Source organism: Zonotrichia albicollis, chromosome 3, assembly GCF_047830755.1.
Source record: "Zonotrichia albicollis isolate bZonAlb1 chromosome 3, bZonAlb1.hap1, whole genome shotgun sequence".
NCBI classification, from domain to species: Eukaryota; Metazoa; Chordata; class Aves; order Passeriformes; family Passerellidae; genus Zonotrichia; species Zonotrichia albicollis.
Window position 1 is genome coordinate 39,999,492 of NC_133821.1, and position 24,772 is coordinate 40,024,263.

Sequence of the window (24,772 nt, forward strand, 5' to 3'; positions counted from 1 at the left end):
AGTAGATGTACATGGAAGAGAGATTTGTTTCTTGGCAGGCAAAAATGAAGGACTTTAACTTTTCCTAGTAGTAAATTTTGCAAGTCCTGGCACAGTGATAAGTTGCAGTGGGCTCTGTGGTCCCTTCTGGCAGGGCTGCACTCAGGCCAGAAAGAGACATCAGTAAAGCTTTCTGGCAGATGGACTCTCTTTCTCCTCTGTGGGAAAGCAGACTGAATTCTCTGCTCTTGCTTGTTCATCTCTACGGGGAAAGGTTTCAAATAAAACCACTTCTGTTTTGTAGAGCTGAGGGGTCTTGTAAGGTGGCTGTGAAGAAGAAGTAGATAATACTAACTCTTAGCCATGAGCATTCAGAAATCATCACTCTAAATATCAGTTGAGAGTTTAGTATGGCATAATCTACCTTTTGTAGCACTGCCTATTTTTAGGCTCCCTTCTGCAGTCTCTAAACTATTGTGGACCTTCTTAAAAAAAAAAAAAAATTTTCCTAACTACATGATTCCAGGAGCCCTGTGCTCCCGTGTGTTCATGTGTCCACGGTCCCTGTGCAGGTGGATAAAGGACCATTTGATATTATTCACTCTTTGTGCATTTCAAATCAAATCAAGACAGTTTCTCAAAACAAGGCTGTGTGGGATTTTGTGGAGTTTGTTGTTTGGGTTTTTAACCTCATCTTTGTGGGGGGTTTTGTTGTTTGGGTTTTTTTTTCTCACTATGGTATTTAAAATACACTTTAAAAAGTTGTTGCTTAAGTATTCTGAGAGCCAGACTTGAGCATCAATTTACCTGTTTGTTCAGGAAAACCATGACATGGAATGGATTCTTGCAGAGAGAGGGACTCATTTGTCTAATCCTGCCAATCAAGACAAGAAAGATGAAATAAAAGCCAGCAACATAACAGGTAGAAAAATAAATTAAAATACTTTCATTCTTGCCCAAGCAAAAGGATTTGTTTAAGGAATATAGGAGAAAATTTTGAAGAAAATTTTATTTAAATTGTGCTCTCTACAATTTAAAAGAAATACCTGAACAGATTTTTCTCAACCACCAAAGTCATACCTTTCTAACCTGCACATCACTTTCCAAATTTAAAAATATTTTTTTCTTCTTCCATCCTTCCCTACTAATTTGAGGCTCTAAGGTCTTTCAAAGGCCTGCATGAGGAATATCATATGTATTTTAACAATTTACTTTAATTCTGTTCTCTCTCTAGTACAGAGATTCTATCCAAACAAAAATCACAGTTTTGACGCCCGTATCTGGCACAAGCACAGCCTGAGACAAATGGTGAATAATGGAAAGAATAATGAGGTGTACTATGGCATACTAGATACCCAGTTTCAAATGACTGTGATTACACCTTTTTCCCCTGTTACTTTTGTCACTAACATAACACCAAGCACATTTCTTTCAAAACATACATTTTGAGCCTATTAGAGAGAATATGTTAAGGTCAGATTTTTCAAATGTGCTCAGCATACTGAATGCAGATGGGGTGCTAAGTGCTCTGGTGTTTTGTGGGTTGATTTTTGTTTTGCCTTTTTTTTTTTAATGATCCCACAATAGGATTTATGGACATAAATTGACTTTGAAAATTCAGCTGCTATGTAAATTCTCATGTCTGAAAGAGCTGGTTTGTAACAACCTTTTTTCATTTTGGAAAAAGTGCTTTGGTTGTGGGATTTTCAGGCATTTTCCCAACTGGCCAAATTCTGTTCTCACTGAAATCAGTGAAAATAATTTTATCTCAAATTGATCTTATCTGATTTGGATTTTTGGTCCTGCTTGTCTTCTTTACCCTTTGTCCATAGGTATATGTTTAAGAACAAACTTCACCTGATCTCACAGAGGACTAGACCTGTGCCTCAGCCCAGGTCCCAGCTCTTTGCTCCTGTGCTGAGGGTGGATCAGACACAGGTGATGCCCAGTGACTCACACCTGCCAGCACATGTGCTAATTGTGGCTTTTCCTTAAACCCAAGCAAAAGTCTGGGGTTAGATGGCTGTATAGGGGTTTTCCATATGCAATCCTTTATGACTGGTGAAGAGGAATTCACTTTCATGATGCAGCTGTGCTCAGCTTTAGTAGATGAAGCACTCAGTAAGGTAGATATCAATAATAAGCATGATGAGTTGTGTCTCAGAACTGTCTAAGTCTTTTGATTCATCCACAAGGGTCACCAGATGACAAGATAATATGTGAATGTCTAAATTACAGGCCTCAAAAATGAGATCAAAGCTACTGCTAGCCACAGTTGTCACAGTGGATGAAAAACACAGGGGTCATTCAGTGTGCGAAAGCTCTTCATCTCTATTTTAACTCTGCATCCTTACCTTATTTTTGCCCCACTGGTTTCACTTGAGAAAAATAATTCCATACCAATTGTTTCTGAAACCTTTACCTACAGCTCAGGCACTGTGTAGCTCTGCACTATGGCCATTTCCCTTTAAATTACTTGCATGTCTCATTGTGAAACAACTTGTCCCTGGGACTCTTTTTGTACCACAGGCGCAGAAATGGACCAGTGACTAACTGATTCTCTCTCTAAGACATCATGTATTTCACATTGTAGCCATCTGTGCTGTGATGATACCCTTATTTGATTCTGTTCCTTGAACTCTCTAATGCTAATTTAGCAAATTATTTGCCTGGCATTTTTTAAGTTTTTTTTGTTGTTGTTATCACTATTATTTATAGAGACAATGAGCATAAGGAGATATTTGGAACCTTTGTTTGTTTGGGTTTTTTTTTTCTCAATTTCTGAAAAGATTTTTATTTTTAACAGATGAACTTAGGATAAAAGAGACTAGATCCTAGCACATCACTGTTTTCTGGTACTGCTATGGTAAATGAATACATAATTCCTTGACTTATTACAAGCTAATACAAATCTGTACGTTTTTTCTCCACCTCCTTTAACCTCCTACATTCTCAGAGCATATGTTGAGAATGCCACCCGTAGCAAAGGATCAGTGTAAAGCATCTGTTGCAAATTATCCAGCTGAGATTGATTGATTTTTCAATTTATGCATTTAACTCTCTTGGTTTAGATTTCAACCTAGACCTCAACTGAATTTCAATAATGACACATGCCAAACTTAAGTGCTAGAGAGCTCCTGAAATTCAATAGATCCAACATCGGTAATTAATAGACATTTAGGCACTACTTGACCTTGCACCTTTCTAATAAACCTCTAGGAAACTAATAGGCTAAGACATAAAGAAACTTTCTGAAATGTCCCTTATGGATTAAGCTTCCAGGGGTGGCAGGCACTGAAGCTTGCAACCTTCCTGTGTTTGAAGGTCTCTTCTTTTGGAGCTCCCTGTGCTTCTGAGGTCTGCAGCAATCCTTCTAGGATTGTTTAAACAAGATTTATAGCCAAGCAGTAAAGCAAACTAGCAGTAAAAATTCTTAAATTATTGTGCTAGGCAGTCTCCTAAGCTGTACTGAAAAAGTAATCACTTTCACTTATGCATCTTGATTTATTGTTTCTGAAAGAAGCCCTGTACTCTGGTAGCATTTTCGTCAACTTCCTTTGCTGTTGAAAAAACTGTGCTTTACCTAGTTTTCTTCCTCTATTTCTGTCAGTATTTTCTGGTATGTGAAGAGAAATCTCAGTCAAGTCAGTAAAGTTACTAAGATAAACAAATAGGAAATCCAGCTGTGACTGTATCATTTGGAGGAAGGGATGAAGGCTCTTTGCAAGCTAACCAAATGAATTGGGTAGTTTTCCACACATCAGTTGGAAAGTTGGATACTTGACCAGCAAGATAGTTTTCAAGTTTGAAATCTGCTTCTGTTCCTAATTGAAATGTGAAAAAGTAATTTCTTACCACTTCTGTGAAATGTTTGTAGAGGGGCCAGAAAGAGAGATGGTAATGTGGGTGGCAAGAAGTCTGGCCATACTAAGTAATTGCAGAAAATTGAGAGTATCAGAACTCTTGTTTTGGTTTTGGGTTCATTTTTTTGTTGCTGTTGTGGTTTTGTTTGTTTGTTTTGTTTCTGTGTGCAATGAAAATTAAGAAATGTGAACCTTTCTTTCACAGACTATAGACTCTGTGTCTGATTTTCTCTACCCAAAAGAGACAAGGTGACCTGAGTGTAGAGTTTTCACTGCTATGTTATGAAACTGCAGAGCCTGATGAACAGGCAAGTGCAGTTTGTTTACAGAATAGTGGCACAGAAAGTCACCATGACTTTGAAACCGAGCTGAGATCCATACATTGAATAGCAGATCTGTGTAGCATTGTTGCAAACCATAGTGCAAGGAACCAAGAGCCACATTTCCCCTGAGATTGCAAGTAATTTTTATGTTTCTGACTTTCTGTTAAACAAGAAACCTGCAGTTTTAATTTAGTTCACAGTCATATTACCTGCGGGACCATTGAATCTGGGGAAGATTAAAGCCATGTTGGAGGTGAATACCCAATCTCAATTACTGGCTGCCGAGCCAGGGAAACAGGGCTTTCCCAAAGCACCAAGCCAGGAAAAGAAGAGCTCTCACATTGCAGGAGGTCTATGTTCCCACAACCACAGGAGAGAAGGGAAGAGAGGTGAGCACACCGCAGGATTTCTCTCTTACTCGGCTCCTCGGGAGCATGAACACAGATGAGCATTGTAGCCACTGACTGACAGGGCAGGAGACCCTGGGGAGGTGCAAGATGCTCCCTTCCAAGGGGTACCTTGCTTTTTCAGTTTTCTGCAGTTTGTTTTCCTTGATGCACTGCATTCCAGCAGCTGTCTTTGTTTCCTATAGCACGTTATTTCCTTTATATTGTTTTATGTTGCCCTGCCTATACAGTGGTAAGCAAAGAGTAAATCCTTTATGAGTGACTACATGACAAGCACAAGACAGACACAAGAGACACTGTCCTATTCTTGTAGCTGAGAAGGGATTTAAGCTCTATACAATGTGCCACAAAAGATTTCACGCAGTGGTTGGAGTTGCATTATTTGTAACCAGAAATAACCATGATAAAGACAGTTAAACTCTGCATCTGTTTCTGTCACGTGGATTCATGTTTTGTGATGAAGGCCAGGGAGACAAAAAGAGTCAGCTGTATGTCATGCTTTTATAATATTTATCTATAAACAGAGACCTCCATTTGAATTGGGAAATTGTGATAAAGCAACAGAGACTTGCAATGAAATGTCTTTTGGTTATGAGTTTAGGTTTTTGGGTAAATTGTTCTTCCAGTTTCTGCTTTGAGGAAGATAATTAATTCTCTCCTAATTTGATAGTGATGCATTCAATTTTTAGCTTGGTAAATCATGTAACAGATTGGTTTCATTTCACAAAGGAACAAGGAACAAGAGTACTGGCTTAGGACAGATAAAATGTCCTAAGTCTCCTGTTATACTTAATTTGAGTAAACCCAAACCTTCAATTATGGCTCAACAGTGGTTGAATAAGTCCTTCCTTTCCCCAAGTCCCAGCAGGTATCCTACTTGCTGGCAGCAACTCTGGAATCTCACTAGAGCAGATAATTTGAGCTAAATCATAAATTGTCCCCTCATCGCATGGTCAGAAGGCGAGGAGGTGATAAGTGTTTTCTGAGGTGTTTCTGATATATGTGTTTCCCTGAGGTTGTGAACACTGATTACAGAAGTGAGTCAGACTCCATGGAAAGGGAGTTTTCTGCTAGATAAACCTCTACAGTGTGATTTCTCTGCAGATCGAAGAGTGACTTCTGTCAGGAAGGAAAAACAGTATTAACTTTAAGGGGACCCTCATAGTTAAGGGCAGAAGGCAGCAGTTCTATTATTGGGCTAGATACCTTCTTGCCCTGCAGAGCAATTCTGTGGTTTCAGAAATCTTCCTCTTGCTGCCATGGGGAGAGGTGAGATATCCAGACTTGCATGTTCAGTTGGAATGCTGTAGGATGTGATGGTGTTAGCAGGGATCTTAGGATGAGGGAAGAGATGAGAATGTTGACTCCATGTTTCAGAAGGTGTGATTTATTATTTTATGATATATATTATAGTAAAACTATACTAAAAGAATAGAAGAAAGGATTTCATCAGAAGGCTAGCTAAGAATACAAAAAAGAATTATAACAAAGGCTTGTGACTGACCGAGGCAGTCCGGACATCTGGACTGTGATTGGCCATTAATTAGAAATAACCATATGAGACCAATCACAGATCTGCCTGTTGCATTCCACAGCAGCAGATAATCATTGCTTGCATTTTGTTCCTGAGGTCTCTCAGCTTCTCAGGAGAAAAAATTCTAAGGAAAGGATTTTTCTTAAAACGTGTCTGTGACAGTAGAAAGCCTTGTTCCCCCTGATGCAGAGCAGGAACGTGAACTGTTTCCTATCTTCTGGCAAGTCACTGTAATCTCCTGGCTGCTCTGAAGTTTGCTTATGGTTGTTTTACTGCACATGCGCCCTTAAAAATGGGCAGATGTCCAGGCTGGTGACAGCAAGTGAGTGAGCACAGCCAGCAAGAGCTGCTTTTCTGGTAGAGTGTCTGGGTTGGGAAGAGCAGAGACCAGGTCTCCTGCCGTGGGTAAATGACAGTCTGAACTGGCAGGTAACTAAAGAGCTCTGGGCTGGCCTTTTGTTCCCCTCTTGGTGGCTTCCAGCAGAGTAAGTGGATAGATTTGCTGCTCTGTTTTGTCACTAGCCTCTCCCAAAAGGAACAAACAGCCTGTCCATTTGTGGAGGGGGAATTTACCTTATCTGGGTGGCATAAAATTGGCTGGAAGCTGTCACACTGAAATGTTAGAGAAGGTCTCAGTATGTTCTACTTGAATTGACACCTCTCCTTTTAAAAACTAGAATGCTTGCTAAGACATTTAAACCCATACATTATGAAGAAAAAATATCATGTTCCATTTAATGAAATTTTCAAGGCTGCCTTCTTTTTTTCTTTTTGTTGAAATCCCTGCCCCCAAAACACCTATTTCAGCTTGAAAAATCTCATTCCAAATCAGAAATACTTTGGGGGGAACAAAATTAACTAGCAAGAACCTATTATCTACACATCTGTAGCTGTGTAATCACACTTCAGATGATTGACTGTCATTTCCATGTCTCTATAGGAAGACTGAGTCTTTTCTTTCATAACTAAAACTAATGCAATCAGAAATTCTGTGTTTGACAGATCTGAATTCTAAAGTTCTCTTGCAGAAGAACATTGTAGACAAGATCTGAAATGATATGTCCTTAAAAAGGGGAAATGTTTATTTGGGAGTAACCATATCATTGTGGTTTTCTGTTGCATTGCAACTACTTGGAACAAACAAAAAATCTTTTGGCATAAAGTTTTTTTCAACACAAACAGTAAGAATTAATTTTGGAATCTTCTTAATGGGTTCTGGTTCTTTAACATTAGAAGCTTTTTCAAGACTTATCTAGGTTTATTTAGCCAACTAATATGACAGTATGAAATTTCTTTGTTCACATCTCCTGCCTGACAAGCACAGGGAAATGGATGAGGAAATGTATTGGAATTTATTTTTTTTTTCCAATTCAAAGCACACAACTTTGTCTAATTGGCCTGAAGAAGTATGTATGTTTGTGGAAATGAAGATGTAAATTGGGAGCAATCAATTTTGACTACTTAGACTATCTCTAGATGGTGAGGGAAAAAGAAAAAGAAAAAAATTACAAACAACCAAACAACACGAATTAAAAAAAAATAAAATGCTATCTTGTTCTGCTCCTGTTGTGGAAAACCATTTTGCTACTAAGGAAAGCAAACTCTGTGCAAACTTCTAGCTAGTACAACTTCTATTTTTATTTGACAGATGGGTGTGCTTGTTTTTAATGGTCCTGTTTTGCCTTGATTATCTGCATCTTGTCACTTCTGGCTGAGCACAAGCAACACGTTAGCGCATTTCAGTGCAGACTACCTGTCAGTAGGAATATGCTTACAAACACTAATGTTGCAGCTGGAGTTAGCGTATTTTTTATGACTTGACTGAAGCATAGAATTGCTCTCTGCGCCCTGTGAACCAACTGGTTTCTACAGGTAGTATCTTAACAAGAGGGGAGCTCCTTGCTCCCAGTATCCTCCTAGGGACACACATGTGAGGCTGTGTGATGGTTGAGTTCAGCCCCAGTCATTAATGGGTCCCTCCTCCTTCTCACTGACACCTGCTTAGACAGAAGTTAATTTGTTGTTTTGCAGAGAACTGAGACTAACCCCAGGTGTCTGGACATTATTCCTCTGCTTAGTAATGTGGCACCTGTTTATGCCCATGTGTTATTATTTTGTGCTGTGAGTTTTGGTGGTGTTAGCCAACAAAATTCTCAAGGCTCACTTTAGGCCTAGGTAAAGTGGGCATTTGCCAGCAAAACGACTGTGAGGCAAAAGACCAGCTTGTGATTCTCTGTGCTGTCTTGACTGTGCTTAGGAGCCTGGAAAACTGAGCCTCAGAAGACGCTTATGCTACAGAAATACAGCAACCATCCTTCTCCCTAGCAAACAGCAAATTCTACTGTCTTGATCTCTCCTCTTTTTCTGTCTGTTATATTTATCTTGCTTCTTTGCATAGCTGGAGTTCTGTATCCCTGTTAGAGGCTTAAGTTTTCATTCTTGGTTAAATTCTCACTGCATTTCTCAAAAGCTTTGAGGTGGCCTCATCTGTCACTGTATATCTGGATTCCTCTACCCCGCTTACATAGCTCTACAGTTTCTGAGAGCTATGGGTGCACTGTAGCAAATAGTTTGCTTTCCCACATCCCTTCAGAGAATGAGTGGTTTTTTTCCTTACATAGCATTCAGCCCCTGTGAAAGGAACCATATTTCTATGTTCCCAAAACATCCAAGGACTGATGGTGTCTTTACCTCACCTCTCTTTTCTCTGTGCCATTTCTGAATAAGCAGCACAGAAAACTCTGCATATAGGGAACACCTGGGTTTTGTACATACAGCATGAATACAGCCAGTTGCACCCACAGAGGAGCTTTTTCATCCCAGAAGAATGAGGGCAGACCCGTGTGTTAAATGGAGTGCAGAAATAGACACTGGTGACGCCACAGCACAACTCCCCCTCTGCAGGAGCACATAATGCCTGAGCAGCATGAAGGGAATGATGACAACAGGCAAGTCCCTGCACAGGGACACTCTGGATTTTGGAGTACTGTGGGAGCACCTCCATTCTGGAGCAGAACAGCTGTTTCACAGTGTCCAAACAGCAGTAGACCAATCAGAAGCGCCAGTCTCATGGAAGACTTGGAAAAATTTTGGCCAGCTTTCTGCATTCGATGTGGTGGCTCTTAACAGAGAGCTGCAAGTGACACACGTGATCGTTTTGTTGGTTCTCTGTCTGCTGCCAAAGAAAGTGGCGTGGATCCCGTGGGTGGTGTGCAGCTGCTGAGCCAGCCAGCTCTCAGGCCAGCCTGGCTGCCTGCCACCCACAGGCTGGCTGAGCCCTGGCTGCTGGGGATGGGTTCCAGTGGGTGGTTTTCCTTCTCCTTGCGGGGTAAGTAAGTTTTGCACCCTGCCATGTCTCTGACTGATATCTATTCTATAATACTGTGGGGGAATCTCTTCAAAATAGCTGCATGTGAATGTCTCTGGGCAGATAGTCTCCTGCATTTAAATGCTGTTAATGTACCCAAAATGAGCTGTACAGTGCATGACCATTAGCATTTGTTAAGGAAGTGGGATGTGCTAGGTCCTAAACATGCAGATTTCTACATCATGCAGCCTTTCTGCTAGACTAGAATTTCTCCAGACAGCTCAGCATGAGGGCAGAGGTCAAATGGCTTTCCTTAGGTATTCTCTGAAGCTGACCCTGTGGTCTCCAACATTGTGCTCTTCAGGTATTTCTTTTAGAGCAGTTTCAATGCCCCACATTTATCTATTTATTTTATTATTTAACTTCTGAGGTTGGTGTTGGTGGAATATTTTTTATTTTCCATTGCTGGCAAAAACCCTAAGTAAATTGCTGAGAAGCAAGCCCCAGGAGCATGATAGCATGCTTCACTCACAGTTACTGCTACTGTGTGTGTACACACATAGATGTATGTGCGGCTGCTTTATCCAAAATAGTGGTGATCATAAACATTACTGGTGGTAGTTCTCCTAGAAGTTTAAATGAACTGAAACAATAAATTTACTAGCTCAGATTTCTTTCCTGAGTTCCAGTTGGTAGCCACAAACAATACTATAGTTTTAGTTACAAGGACATTTTATCTTTGTATTAATCATCCAAGGTCATGAATACTCCCATCCTGCTAAGATTGTGCCAGGCAGTAGAACCCTCCTGAATTTAAAAAAACAAACAAAACAAGAAAAGGGCAGAGAACATGATCTCATACCTCTGTTTAGTATGATCTCAACTTCAATTATGCTTCTAATTGTTTATCAGTTGAACAGCAAGACAATTGTACCTGGTTCTGACTTCCTTTAAAGCAAGGCTAGGCTCTTTTCTGTGGTGCCAGGGACAGGACAAGAGGTAAGAGACAAACCGAAGATGCTGCATTAGAGCATCTGGAAACACTTCTTCACTCTGAGTGTAACCGGGCATAGAGATAGGCTACCCAGAGAAGATGTGGTGTCTCCGTCCTTGCAGGTGTCCAAAACCCACTGGACATGAAGCAGCTGGCTCTGAGCTGGCTTGAGCAGGGGGATGGACAAGATGACCTCCAGAGCTCCCTTCCACTGTCAACTGCTCTGTAATTCTATGATCACAGCTCTTGTCCCTCTTCACATTTACATCATTTCTTCTAGAGTAGGTGATGAAAGGGAATGAAAGGAATGACACAGAATGACAGGGGAAACCTTTGGGAATAGGATAGGGAGGCATGATGGTTCCCCTGAAATGTTTGGAAACAAGAGGTTGTCCCAAAGAAAACCCTGGAAATGCAGTGCAGCAGGATGCCAGGGACTGACCCAGATGCAGGAAGATCAGTCCAGAGAAGTCATTAAGCTCCACTGCTCTGAGTGTGAGCACCAATGATTTGGACATGGATATAAGTCTGTGAGGAGCTTCTTGGATGTTGAGTCCTCTTCCTTTATCTAGTGCAGCAGTTGTACAGAGCAACACTGGAATGCTAAACATCACAAACCCAGGCTCCCTGACAGCTCTTGGCATTGAAGTGACTTTTGCTCCAGGGATGGATCATTTGGCAGAGTGGTGCCCAGCTGCTTCTGGAGACCTCTACTGTCAGGATTGTGGGGGCAGCAGGGAGAGTGTCAGCCCAGACAGGTGATGCATAAAAATGGAGAAAAGAGCTTCTATAATTTTATAACCTGCAGAAAATCAAAAGAAGCTGTAAAAAAAAAAAAAGGAAGCATTCTGCGTTCATCACCTTAACATAATCAGGAATGTTGCTATATTAATTTTTCTTTTCTTTTCCTTTTATTCCCCTACCCCACTCTTCCCCATGCTAATGTCACTATACTTTTTCTATAAGTGGCCTGGGGGTAGTCATTGATGCTTTTACTGTGAAAAAGATCCCTCCATACCACAAAAGAGGTTGAAGCTGTGCTCATTCAGGTTTTTTTTTTTAGTTGAGTTCTGTTTGTTCCATTATCTGCCCAGTGGTAAGTGACAGGTGCCACTCTTCTGGGGAGCGATTACACTGAAGTGTGACTAGAGTCCTTTTAGAAGGCTTTTATATTAATGATAGCTAGCTGTGCTAATGCTTAACACTCCTTTTTCCCTTTTTTTTTTTTTTTTTAAATCTTCATTGAATAAAAATATGAAACAATGATGCTATGGCCACTTGGAGTTTAATCAGAACACTTACTGTGTTATTTATCTGTCCTTACTAGCAGTAACTTTCTTGGTTTCCAGAGCATTGCTCCTGAAATTACTTTCTTTAATAGAGACTAGGCCATCCCTTTACAATGAACAGGAATGTTTTTTTGTTTACTGTGGGGGGTTTTGTTGATTGGTTTTTGGTTTGGGGTTTTTTAGTTTGGTGTTTTGGGGGGGTGGTTTAGGGATTTTCTTGCCTTTTTTTTTCCTGGTTTTTGGTTGTTTTTATTTTTTTAAAACATGCTCTTAAATAATAGAATTTGTTGCAAATTAGATGCATCAGTGGAGCTGTTACGTCTCAATGTAAGAGAAGTTCCTTGAGAGTCTGCTGATAGGTGTGTGTGTATGTATGAGACAGCTGATGCTAGGGGCTGACATATCATGGCTACTGGGAGGGAATATTTCAGAAGTTCCCACATCAAAAACTATTGTTGCTGTCAGCAGAGAAGGGTAGCAGGCTAAAGGTAGGTACTGAAAAGGATTTTCTTTGATTTGGTTTCTCCTAGTGAGGGAATTTTCAGGATATGAGTATCTGGTGGGAAAAAAAATAAAAGACACTAAGATGCCCAACATAAATGCCTAGGTGGATTGGGAGCAAGAAGAGGTCTGACAGTAAAACCTGTCCTCTTTTGCTGTCATCTTTCTAGTGCCTGATTTGATCTTTTGATGATAGTTTTGGCTGAATATAGGCCTAATGTACCCCAGCCCTGATCTCCAATGCCAACTGCTCTCTTGTCCCCATCCTCCTAGAATTTGTACTGCACATCGTGCTGACATTGCAGCAACACTTTGAACTTCCTTCTTTTGGCAGCCTCCTCCTGTGAATTCCATTAGGACACAAATTCTTGAAACTAAATATTCTTCCCTACACAGATTCTCCATGTCCCAACTGTGTTTCTAATTTTAAATTTGTTAGTATACAAATAAGTGTAAACCTGAAGTGTCCCATTAAGACCTGCCTTCTGTTTCCTGGGAAAATGTCCTCTGAAGTAATCTCAGAGTGTCCACTGAAATCTCTAAGGTAAAAGAAGATTGTCAGGGCTCTGGAATATACAGAGAAAGCTGATTTGTTTCCCAGAGATGCTCAAATGTTCTACACAGCATTTAAATGTTGCATTATGTTTTCCCTGTGGCACACATAATCTTGTTTCAGTAATTGAAAGTTACAGAAATTGGAGCTTTATCATTTAATAACCTTCCTACTTGCTGTTTGCTCAGATGACTGTGATCTAGTTAAAAACATTATGTAAATATATTTATAAACAAAAAGTAATCAACCTGTAGAGGAAGGAACGCCAAAGCAGGAATACACTAAAAGTAAGAGACAAAAATAATATACCTGAGACTTGAATTCAGAAAATACTTATCAGTCCCAATTTTATGTGAAAACATAAATGTTTGGATGTTGAATGTGCTGACTACTTAACAACCATAAAGTTCTTGCTTTCTTGTGAAGTGTTAACTTTAGTAATGGGATATTTTGACTGACATCAAGTGAGAGCAGCCTAATATCTTACTAATCTCTTATTAGGACACTTTATTTGCACTTGTCAAGAAGATGTTTTCTTCTGTCTTTTATGTCTGTGATTTAAGACCCAGCCCTTCACTGAAGATTGTAGTTTGTTTTTTGAAGTTCTGAAATATAAATCAGCAACAGAAATAGAATAAAAGTAAATCTCTGGCTGCCTCACTCAGGGGGAGGACAAGGGCACCTGTTTGGTTCTTGCACAGAACATTCAGCTCTGAGCCTCTGCATCTTTCAAGTGGTTATGAAGATGTGCAGGAGTTTCTTAGTGTGAATCTGCAAGTACTTGATAAAGATCTGGTGGTTTTGTCAATCTGTAAGGACACCATTTTTTTTCCCCTAAATTTATTTTCAGGAAGAGAGAACATCAGATATAGTTTAATCTGTTTTGGGATAATTGGCACTGTTACCAGCGGTAGTAGAAAGTGTTGGTTACTGAGATAGTTCAGTACTTGGAAAAAAGTATCAAAGGTTTCACTCCAATGAAACTTCCAGATTTTTTGATAGAAGAGCGTGATACTAAATCAAATAATCCTACATAAAGAGACATATTCCCATGCCTGCTGTTTACAGTAAAGGACACAGTATTTTTAGGAGAGATGCCAAACACACCACTCTATTTATGCAATGCATAAACATCCTAAAAGGATAGGTAGAGATGATTGTATTTCTCTCCAATCCTCAGGTGATTAATTGAATGCTGTTAAATGCGCAAAAAAGTCCATCTTTTCCCAGGACTGTTCTCTCATGCCTGTTTTTCAAATGATCCATAAATCTATGGACTTTTCCTTCTGACATTAAGATCTGGTTAACAGTTCTACTTCTATACATTCAACAAACTTTACCCAGTTTCTGCTCACAGAAGTTTCTAAATCAATGTGTAAGGCAGGTTTAGAGAGAACACAATTTCTGTCCCCAGCCATCTCCTTCCCAGGGCAGTTGGTATAAATTTTATTGGAAATTGCTCCTGGCAGTATGTGCCACTTATTTTCCTTTAATCCTGTTTTCATCTCACCTCATAATGATTTCAGGAATGTTTTTAGTTTCCAAAGCCAAGGAAACAGTTTCTACTTGGCGGAAACAGCACTGGCTGTTAAATAAAAAGAAATGTGCTTTTTTGGCTGAGCTGTATGAAGATGATTGTACAATCTGTACTGTACGCTTGGAAACTGCTGCAACAAGACGTGCACCATATGGTGTATATGGCATTCCCTTACCTCAAGTGTTCCCTTACTCAGGCTGATATGGTTGGTAATGAGCTCAATTTTGAGTAAGGGAAATATGGCTGATTTTTGTCATTTTTGATTGGGGGTTGGGGTAGGTGAGAGGAGGGAAGCGGAAATCTCTACATGCAAGAACAGGGCAGAGAAATGTTATCATTCTTCACCTCTGCTGGTTCTCTGATCAGCTTGAAGTCTATAGCAATCAGGAACTTCATTAGGAAATAAAGGGAGACTATTGAGCTGAGGTTAAGTTTAACATGATGCCATGATAAGAAAATAGAATTTAAGTAAGAATGGTTTTTGGTTTTCTTTCCATCTGGCAGACACATAGTCCATAAATATGTGGGAAGTGAGCACAATAGGCAGGTGAAATGTGATATTAGCTCTCTTTTACTGTGTGAGAAGAGAATGGGAGGCTCGTAACCTTGGGAAACTCTTCTGCACATTGCATTCTTCTCCTTGGAAGTCACCTTAGAGAAAATTCTAGGAATGTGATACAGAGAAGTTAAAATTTTCTCTACCTGTGTGTTCCTAAAAACCACAGACAGAGAGGGAAATCCATTGAGACTATCACTGCTCCCAGGCAAAGTGGATTTAGCACGTCGCCTTTCTTTCCTGATCTGCCCTAAATAGAAACAACCAGTTCATGGAAATTGACGAGCTGTATGACCAAGCTGACACAAAACACTGTTTTGTACTCCTTCCTATTAGATGTATTTGTTCATGGTGTGTATCCTGGTCTCGCTGAAAAAGGAAGTAGTAGACCACTAGTGCTTACAAAAGCTTGAGATGGCTTTTTTTATCTCTGACCAAGATATTACATTCTACATTTATTAAAGATGAAGTCCATCCAAAGTGACATGCAATGACATGTCAGGCACATTAAGAATAAATGTCTATGGTGTATTGTCTCAGGTAAAGCCTAAAAATCTGGATAAACATTTCTTGAGCTTGCATATTCTTACTAATCTATTCCAGTGTCCTAACACAGGACAAGTCATGGGACTAAAAGAAATACATTGATCCTGAATAAAAGGAACATTCTTTGTCAAGAGCCAAAATATGATCTTTTGTTACAGGCTATTAGTGTTCCAAAGCCTGTGTAGAATTTTCTGTCAAGAGCCTCAACAGTAACCTGAGATAATGAATAGATTGTGGAAAACAGAGGCGTACTGGAGACTAAAACTGCAGTTGTGGATAGGGCAAGCTGCATGAAAAGTAAGGTGTAATACCATCACACAGTTTTTCATGTAGTGAACAAAACTAGTCTGCAGTGCCATTGTAGTTACACCATGAACACTGTTAGGGCAGCCAAGAGCTGATAACTGAGGGCTCTCCTGAAGGATTGTTTTTGCCATGAGAGGTGTGATATGTTGCCTTGGAAAACAAATTGATGATGATGTAAAGCCTCAAGATCCTTTCTTGAATGCAGATGGTCCTATTACTCCCCGAGGTTTAGGGTTATATTTGTTGAATTTTGGGTTCTCACTTTTATTACTTGGGGATGAATATGAACAGAAAATGGAAAAATAGACTGCATCATTTTTGTGTTCCTGCCTTACCATTTTAGCTGAAGACACCTCAATAAGAATTCATGACAAAATAAATGTCTATAGTATTAAAGGGTAAATAACATAATTGCTAACTTGAGGAGTTTGAAGAAAAGCATCAAGAACAGTGTATTTGACTATTAGAAAAACAAAAGCTGAATTTTCTAAGCTTAAATTGGCACTTTTTAAATGAAAAATAGATTTACATTGTAATGAGTGTTGAGAAACAGAACATTATCTGTGAGGTATCATTATTGAAATGAAGACAAACAAGTATTCTTTAATTTTTCATTATCTGAAGTCTCCAAAAGTTCATGAGGGTTTCTCACTGCATGTTTTTTGTGGTGTGTTAGAGAAAGAAAAACATGCCTGAGCCAATGGAATATATTTGCATAGAAAATAAAAAAAGTAATTGCATTTATGTATATGTATGGTCAGGTTAGAAGTCAGTAAACACTTGCACATTTCTCTCTATGGAAGCAGGATTTAATTCTCTACTGTTTTATTTTTCATCAGTTATCAATCTGCAAGTCAGTATTTAAAATGCTATCACGTTGATTTGGCAACAGCCCCTTTTGCATTAATTCGTGCTAGCAGTGTTAAGAAAAGGAGAACCAGAGTCAGAAACTTCAGTGTCTGTTCAGAAAACTGTCAGACAGGAATATGTGTCCTGCTGTCACATGGGAGTGGACTTGAATTAAAATCCCAGGTTGTCTTTGCACTGTGGATCACTATCTGACTTCCTGGGTTGAATAAACCTATTCAAGGACAAGGATCATTCCAGGCTCTGAGGTGCAAATAGAAGTAATTTCACCAAGAAATTGGTGAAATGTAGAGAGTAGAAATATCTAGTCAGAGGCCACCAGACTCATGTTTCCTTGGGAATACTCAATCATACTTTGCAGGACAGACTAACACAGTAATAAAACTTTGGGGGGTATACCATGGCCTCCTTGTCCAAGAGCTTTAGAATATATTATTTTAGATATTTATTATGTATAGCATATATTTCAACTCCTGGGAGAAGCAGCTTTCAAACAGAATATCAAATATTAGAACTGGACCTATCCTGAAGGCTTTTCACAATATACTGGCTTCCAGTGGAAGTCTCAATGTAAATAAAATGTTTATCTAATTTGAAAACCAAATATCAAGTTAGATTGGTGCTTTCCTTGTAGAATTCAAAAGAGGTAAAATATGCAGTTTCCACAGAGGTTTTCCTTTTTGCTTTCAAATGAAGGGCTTTTGTAATGAAAAAAAAAAACCCTCAGCTCTGAGGATGTATACAGTTCTTTTCCTGCTTAGGATGATAGTGTATGCTTTTGTATTTTTTCCCAAAATCAGTTTTACCCCAAGACTTACCATGATTTATTGCCCACCTGCAGTTCCATGCAGAAAGATCTAAATACACTTTATTACCTTGTACTTTATCTGACACAAGTGAGCCCAAATCTTCCCTGGGTTCTGAGCTGTGATGGCTGAAAATCTTCACTGCTATGTAGACAAGGGTTTAGCTGAAAAATCACTGGACTGACTAGGGATTCTGTTTAAGATGCTGTGTTTCTCTGGATAACCTCTTGACCTGAGCATACTCACTACTTCTCCTGTTGTGATACATCAAAGAAGGATGAGCTTGAGACCAGCCTTTTAATTGCTACTTCCAAAAGTGTGGTTATCAGCTTAATATTGTCACTTTCTTGCTGTTTTGCCCTTTTAACACACAGTGCTTTGCACATGTGTATTGTAGTCCTTGTAAGCACCTGCTGCAGCTGAAAACCAGATCTGAAAACAGGTGTGCTGAACCCACCATGATCTGCATATTTTAATTTTTAGTGTTGTCTGATCAGCCTATTTGCTGGCATGCTTCCATCTAAAACCTGAACTCTTTCTGGATTGTATTCCATTCTTACAAATATGTATCAAACTACTTATTCTTCTCCCAGCCCCAGGAAACAGTAGAATATGTTACAAATCTCATTTGGCACTAAGAGAAATTCATTTCAACCTTTTTAGTTTTGAGTGAATGCTTAGGGATTTGTTCCCGTTCTCCACAGCTAAAAAAAACCAAAAAAAACCAAAAAAAACACCAAAAACCCAAAAAACAACCACAAAACAAAAACAAACCCGAAAAGTAAATAATAAATCATCTTGGCATGATAACCATTTTCTGATTTTCTGTTGGCTCAATTTATTATTCTCTGTGTGTGTGATTTTGACATTCAAGCCCCTGAAGACCTTATTTTAGACTTCCTGAAATAAAATTCTATGACAAGTTTCAGAGGTTTTTGGTTGAGTGAAAGTTCAGGGATCCCTTTGTTAAAATTGTAGTTCCAGCACTGCACCACCACTTTGAGCAGAGATGAAATTAACTTCTTGTAAACTAAATGTGATGGCAGTTCTGTGTCTGAGTGAGGACATGAGGATCTGAGTGTAGCAGAAAATATGGACCCACAGTATAATTTACTGTCTGGCCTCTAAAGATCAATGCCGCTTTATCCTGCAACTATTCAAGTCTTTGAAGCCAGGAAATGCTGATGTTGATAATAATCAGGAGCATAACAAGCATAAAGAGCCAATCTGCACTAACCTAATATCAGGTGAGTGCTGTTTTCGGCTTCTTCAAGGAACTCCCAATTCTTCTTTTTGTCTGATTCCTCTTCTACCAAAACCCTTCACCATGGGTGGCTCACCCAGCAGCTGGAGGAGGCACATTAATTCCTGCCATCACCAAGCAGGCCTGTGCCTGGCTGCAGGCCCCAGGTGCCATCTTCATACATGTAATAGCAGCTGTAAAACACATGTTTCTCATGTTTAGTGAAGCCTTAACACCATATGGTTGTCAGTGTTCACAAATGAGGTGTTATTAAGTTGTCAGTTGCTTACAGAGGTGAAGTGGAATGAATTGGATGAAGAGGGAGGAGTGACCTTGAGTTAATGGAGGCTATTGTGGCACACTAAGCAATGAATAACACTGTGGGTAATAACCAGCTTGTTCTCATCCATATCCCTTTTCAAGTGCACCTTCTTTTATTACATCAATGATCAAGTAGTTGGTGCATATGGCTGCAGGCAAGGAATTAAAAGGTATAAATAACACATACTTTAATTGAAATCCAACAGTGAATGCCTGGCCTCTGTGATTAAACCTTTTATCACATGGATTGTCCCACCATAGGTACATTCCTACTACTCAGAGAACTACTTATCTTAAAAAAATAAAAAGGCCTTTCTTTCTTTCAGATGTCCAATTTGAGTTATTTGAGAAGTTCTTTGGCAATACCAGGACAAGTATTGCGTATATAACATACTCATTCTTGCATGTGTGTAAAATCCTCCTGTGGTCCCTTCTGCTCAAATGCTGGTGGCAAGCACTTTGAACATGCCAAAGGAAGAGGGAGCATGGGAGCTGGCATTATGGCTACTGAGGGTCATCTCCCTTAGGGCTTTCCACTCCAAGTATAGCTCACTAATGTGGTCCCTAGAATTTCCTAAAAATAATAAAAAGCCTATTGGATTAGGCCAGCCTTGGTAGCATTGCCTAAGTACAAAGGCTTGATGCTGGATTTCTCCAGGCTTTTTGTCTTCATCAAACCTCAGTGAAAAGGTTTGATGAGCAGGCTGCTGAGCGAGCAGTGTGACTCCTAGGGGGATTTAGCTGTGTGAGTAGATCAACATTTGCCTGAAAATAGGGGCACTGCTGGTGTCATCCTTTACACAATGGGTAGCAGAGTGGGACCTTGATTACTGTGATGGAAACAGCAATGGGTGATATTTATTACAGATCGCTTCATGGGTAGACTGTCTGCAGTAATGATGAATTAAGGTTTTCCAGGGGAGAGGGATGACTAGCTGTTCCTAAGCCTCAAATTTAGGAGTTTGGTTTGTTTATAACTCTGTCTGGAAAGAGTCCTCCAAACATTATCCAAGATTTACACTTATGTGATATGATAACCAAAAAACCACTGTTCTTGACAGCAGTATCCAAGTATTTTTTCTAGTTCAGGTGTGTCATATCTGCAATGTGATGGATTTCTTTTAACAAATCAGTACTGACATAAACTTGACGCCTGGTATTTCCCAAATAAAATTATGTGGAGGAAAATCTCTGCATCCGAGCTACAAAAAAAGCTGGTTGCTGCAAAGAATGCAGAAAAATAACATTATATACAGCTCACAGTCCTGCATTAGTGCAGTGAATAGCCCTGATAATATATTTTAAATTACTCACTTAAAGATATTTGGTTTCTCTCAAGGAGATTTACCAGCAAAGACCAGCTTTTGTGGAATGTTTTTGAACCTAAACTACATAAAAGAGGCCAGTAAATACAGACCAGCAAAAGGAGAGAATGGCTCTGGGAGCTGTTAGAGTTGTAAATTATTTGGTTTTACTGTAGCATGTAGCTGGAAGGTTCTTCCTTGATTTAAACACTTGCTTTGTTTTCCCCTTTGTTGATATACCAAGTTTCCAAAGGCACTTAAGCCAGGTAAATCAGTATTTCTAGCACTAGTAAATATGTCAATTGAATATGGCACTGAGAAGAACTCTGAATTAAAAATCTAAATGAGAAATTTTACATGGCATCTGGTGAAAGGAGGGATTTGAAACTGGTAGCACCAGGTTTTCATCTATAGAAGCCAATAAGCACCACAAAAACTGTTTTATCCTTCATGCAGCACCTAAGGTTTTGAACTAAAACTCTTTGAGCCTAAATTGTTACAGCTTTCTTAAGTTTTACTTTTTTTTTTATTGCATTTTTTTTTTACTGTATTTAAGTTGCTGTGCTGGAGTATGTGTTTCAAGAACACCCTTGGTATTTGAAAGAAGAGAATTCAATAAGCTAAATTATAGAAAGAAGTAGATTAGGTTTTTACCCCACAGTCTCCTTTCAGAAAGGACTCCCCAAAGGCCTTTTCAAACCAGCAGGTTCCATCCCAGGGAAGGACAGGATGAAGGCTCACCTTGTTGCAGTGTGCACTAAGATTTTCTCTAGTGTATCTCTATCATCTTCTCTGAGACTGCTTTTGCTTTGAAGCAGGGTAGGAGAAAGCAGAATCCTGCAGGGACTGTGCAGGCAAAAGTAAGTGCTCTGATGTACTCTACAGTGGTTCATGCATATATACAGGGGATGTAGAAAAGCTGCTTTATTGGCAAGGGGGCTGTTGGCCAAGGCACCATGGTTGTGCAGTAGTACCTTGGGACCAGTACGTTCCACAAGAGCAGACACTGTGAATTTTGAATTACTGTTGCCTCTAAAAAATTATGCAGCCAATAGTGCTGTACCTGCACACAGTAATTGTCATTCAGCACTCAGACTTTGTCAGGCATTTTAAAGTTCCACAGCAAATCAATGTATTCTCAGTGTTTCACAGCATCAGATCCTACTGGCTCAATGTCACCTGATAGAAATGAAAGACTTCATCTTACAAAAACTTGGTAAACATGAGAATGTATATATTGTGGGGGATGATTCTCTGTTGCTGAGCCCTGGACTGCTCAGGAGCCCAAAATGCCTGTTCCATTTTGGGCCTTTTGCAATAATGCTGAAATATTACAGCTTGCCATGAACTTTCTTCCCATCAGTTCATATTGGGCTAGCAACGAAGCAAGGAAAAGGTATGGTGAGTGTTATGCCAAAAAAAAACCCAAAACCAAAAACAAACTTATTCCCTCTCACTAAACTCATGGAAGCTTATCAAATTTGTTGAAGAAAGTAACCAAACAATTAAACAAATCCCCCCATACCAGCTCTGAGTGGTTTTATCAAGCATGACCTCCTACAGGTCAGAGGCTGTAGAAGGTCTTCAGTCAAAGGCAGAATGGAGATTTACTAGAAGGTTTGAGATCTGTTTACAGCACGGAAAGAATAAATCTGGAAAATGTATAAAGACGGATTATGACACAAAGCAGTCCTTGTACACTGAAGATTTTTGAGTCTTGCTAACCTACAGAACATCTGCTCACAGGCTCTGTTGTAGAAGTCTAAGCTGTCCCTGATGGAAGTGTAGTGTTCACAAGTCCTCCAAAAGCCCTGGAAAACCCTCATTACCAAGTGCAATAACAATCTGTGATATAATAGATATAATGAAAAACATTCATGTGAAACCCCTGGCACAAGGAAAATTATATCTTGGTAAGGGGGTGTTGTCAATAGGAACACTGTCCTTGCTTGGAAGATGATCCAATTTGTTGTTGTCTCTCCTTGCGTAGAGGTGTCCAATATCTTGGGCACTGTACAACTTCATTGTCATGATGCTACCTGCAAAATTAATTTGTCGTGTGTATCAATTTGTGCCAAACTAACTCAATTTTCAAGTGATAGTCATGCTAAGAAACAAAAGCCAAATAGAATGGGATTTCAAGAACATTTCAAGCACATACATTAATTATTAATTACTTCATTTTAAACTGCACCCACAGTCTAGGTAAATTTTTTGATATTAGGTTTAACTTCAGTATTGTTAGTAAAAGTTTGGTGTGATGTTACTTGGGTTTATAGTCTAGGAATGAAGTAATTGCAGCAATGGAGGAAAAAGAGTGAGTGAACTACCTCTATTAGTTACTGAGCTTTTTCGCAACAAAATATTGCACTTTTTTTTCTTCCTGTTTTTTGTAGAAAACTTTGTTACCTTATATATGTGGACTATGTCTTGTTGACAGGAGGAAGTTTTGCTTTTTAGCTATGCTGATACCATTAAATTGGCAAAACCCCTGTAGTGTGAATACAGTTATTGCTAGAATAAAAGTGCTTATGTTAGTATATCTTATTCCATTTCAGCAGGAGAAATAATTTACACACCCATAAATCACCTTATATTTTTCAGAGTACATCTGCACTAGGGCTTTTATTGTAGTACTTCACTAGCAGTCAGGCTCACTAACTCCCTTTCTACCCTGACACTGAATAGGGGTAATGTGCCAGTAGGCTCAGCATTATAGTTGCTTAAGTTTTCCCAAAGCAAGCAGAAGGTAATTGTGAAATCTTGTCAGAAAAAAAGTCAGAGTTTTCTCCTTTTGGAAAGTATAAAATCCTTTTGAGCTCCAAAGATAAACAACTTTTAGCCATAAACCTTTATATGAAACCCAGACATTTAATTTTTGAATTCTTCCTCTGTGTCTCTCCAGAGATACTTAGGTTGTTTATGTTGCCAATCTGCCCAGCACTCTGAACACCCTTTGTGAAACTCACCTTCAACCTTCAAGTCCTTCTCTTGCAGGAATGTTGTAGCTCATCACTGATGTCCTTGGCAAAGGGCAAAGGAGCCGGGTGGTGAATGTAGCTCATACGGGAGGACTTCTATTGCCTGAAAGTCACGGAGGTACTTACATGTGAAAAATGGGAGAGGAAAGGTATTTGCTATTCATAGCTTTAAAAAAGAAAATCACAAAAATTTCTCTCTTGATCTTAATAAAAAAATATTCACAAGGAAACAATGCTTTGAATAGGAAAAAACCAAACCTCCCTCAAACACATTCTCCTTGATTAAAGACCCTATTTTCCTTTCTTCTGCAAAAGAAATGGATTGTAGGAGAAAAGGCACCAGTGAACCTGCTAACCTTTGGTCAAGAATGTTGGGATTACAGTCACCACTTGTGGTGTCATGAGCAGTAACTGAGACCATTTGCCTCTTTCAGCTCACTGGTGAGCCCCTTCTTTCCAATGTTTTTCACCATGACATCCAGCATGAACACTTAAAGAGCAAACTTCAGAAACACATTGCAAGAGGCTCCTGAAGCATCTGTTTTAAAAGCAAAGCACGTTAAACATTAATTGAAATTAACACACTGCTTACAATGGATAAATCCACATGAATGTCTGACCCACAGGATTTCCACTTCCCTTCAGTCTGAGGTTTCACATGGTTCAGCGACAAAAACAATTGTTCTGCAAGCTGCTGGCAGAAGAGGTAGCAGAGGGAAGCCGTGTTTCTCTGGCCACAAGTACAAGTTCAGATTTCATCCCCACCAGAGTGGTTTTAGACTGTTTCACAAAGGTTTTTTTTCATTTTTGGGAACCAGTGTACTGTGTCTTCTTTTCTGCCTTGATTTAAATTTATAATAGTATTACAAATATTGAAAGGTAGTGCTCAAAGCATCCAAAATACATTGTGCACTAGATTCATTCAAATTAGAGTTCCTTGAGTTAATCCCTGCCAAGCAATTCCTCTGAAATTTAGAAAGTTGTATAAGCCAGGGACCCAGACTGAAGCATTCACGAAATTCTAGTTAATTTAAATCTGGATTTAGGCATTTTATTGACATGTTTACTTGATGTGATTTTTTTTGAAGTCTCTGTCCCTTTATTTGCCTGTCTGAATTCTGAGGCCATATTAGGAGAAAAAAAAAAAAAGCCTTTGCAATTTTCACAACAAGGTAAAAACAAGAAAAGTTAAAAAACATTAAGAAAGCTTTTCTGGTTTTGCAGTATTCTGATTTGTATTTTGCATTTTGAAGATTTTGGGGGAAAAAAATCTGAGCTTTGCCTGCTTTCATGAATAGAGCTCCCACGCCTTTTAGAGACATTCTTGCTCACAATCTCATCAAATTACAGATGGGCTGAACACTGATTATCCAAACCTTGTTTTTTTTATTTGCATGATGAAGTGTCACCATGGTATTACCAGGCTTAATAATTTGGAAAGTCACGATTTGATTGCTTTCATTTTGATGCAGCTCTACCTTGGCAATCAAGTGTTTGTGACTGCCTTGGGTGCAGTCATTCTCCTGGGAGGCTGTGCCTCCAGTCAGTCCTGTGG

The 24,772-nt window shown here is 39.3% G+C and overlaps 1 protein-coding gene across 2 annotated transcripts in view; it reads left to right on the forward strand.

The window, feature by feature from the left end:
- The window catches only part of LRFN2 (leucine rich repeat and fibronectin type III domain containing 2), a 153,859-nt gene that overhangs the window by 18,382 nt on the left and 110,705 nt on the right, over positions 1 to 24,772 (forward strand). The window contains exon 3 of one of the 2 annotated variants that reach the window (XM_074537223.1): positions 799 to 901. The exons of the other annotated variant lie outside the window; for it this stretch is intronic. The gene's annotated coding sequence lies outside the window, so the exon portion shown is untranslated. The remainder of the gene's footprint in view (positions 1 to 798; positions 902 to 24,772) is intronic. 2 annotated transcript variants of the gene reach the window in all.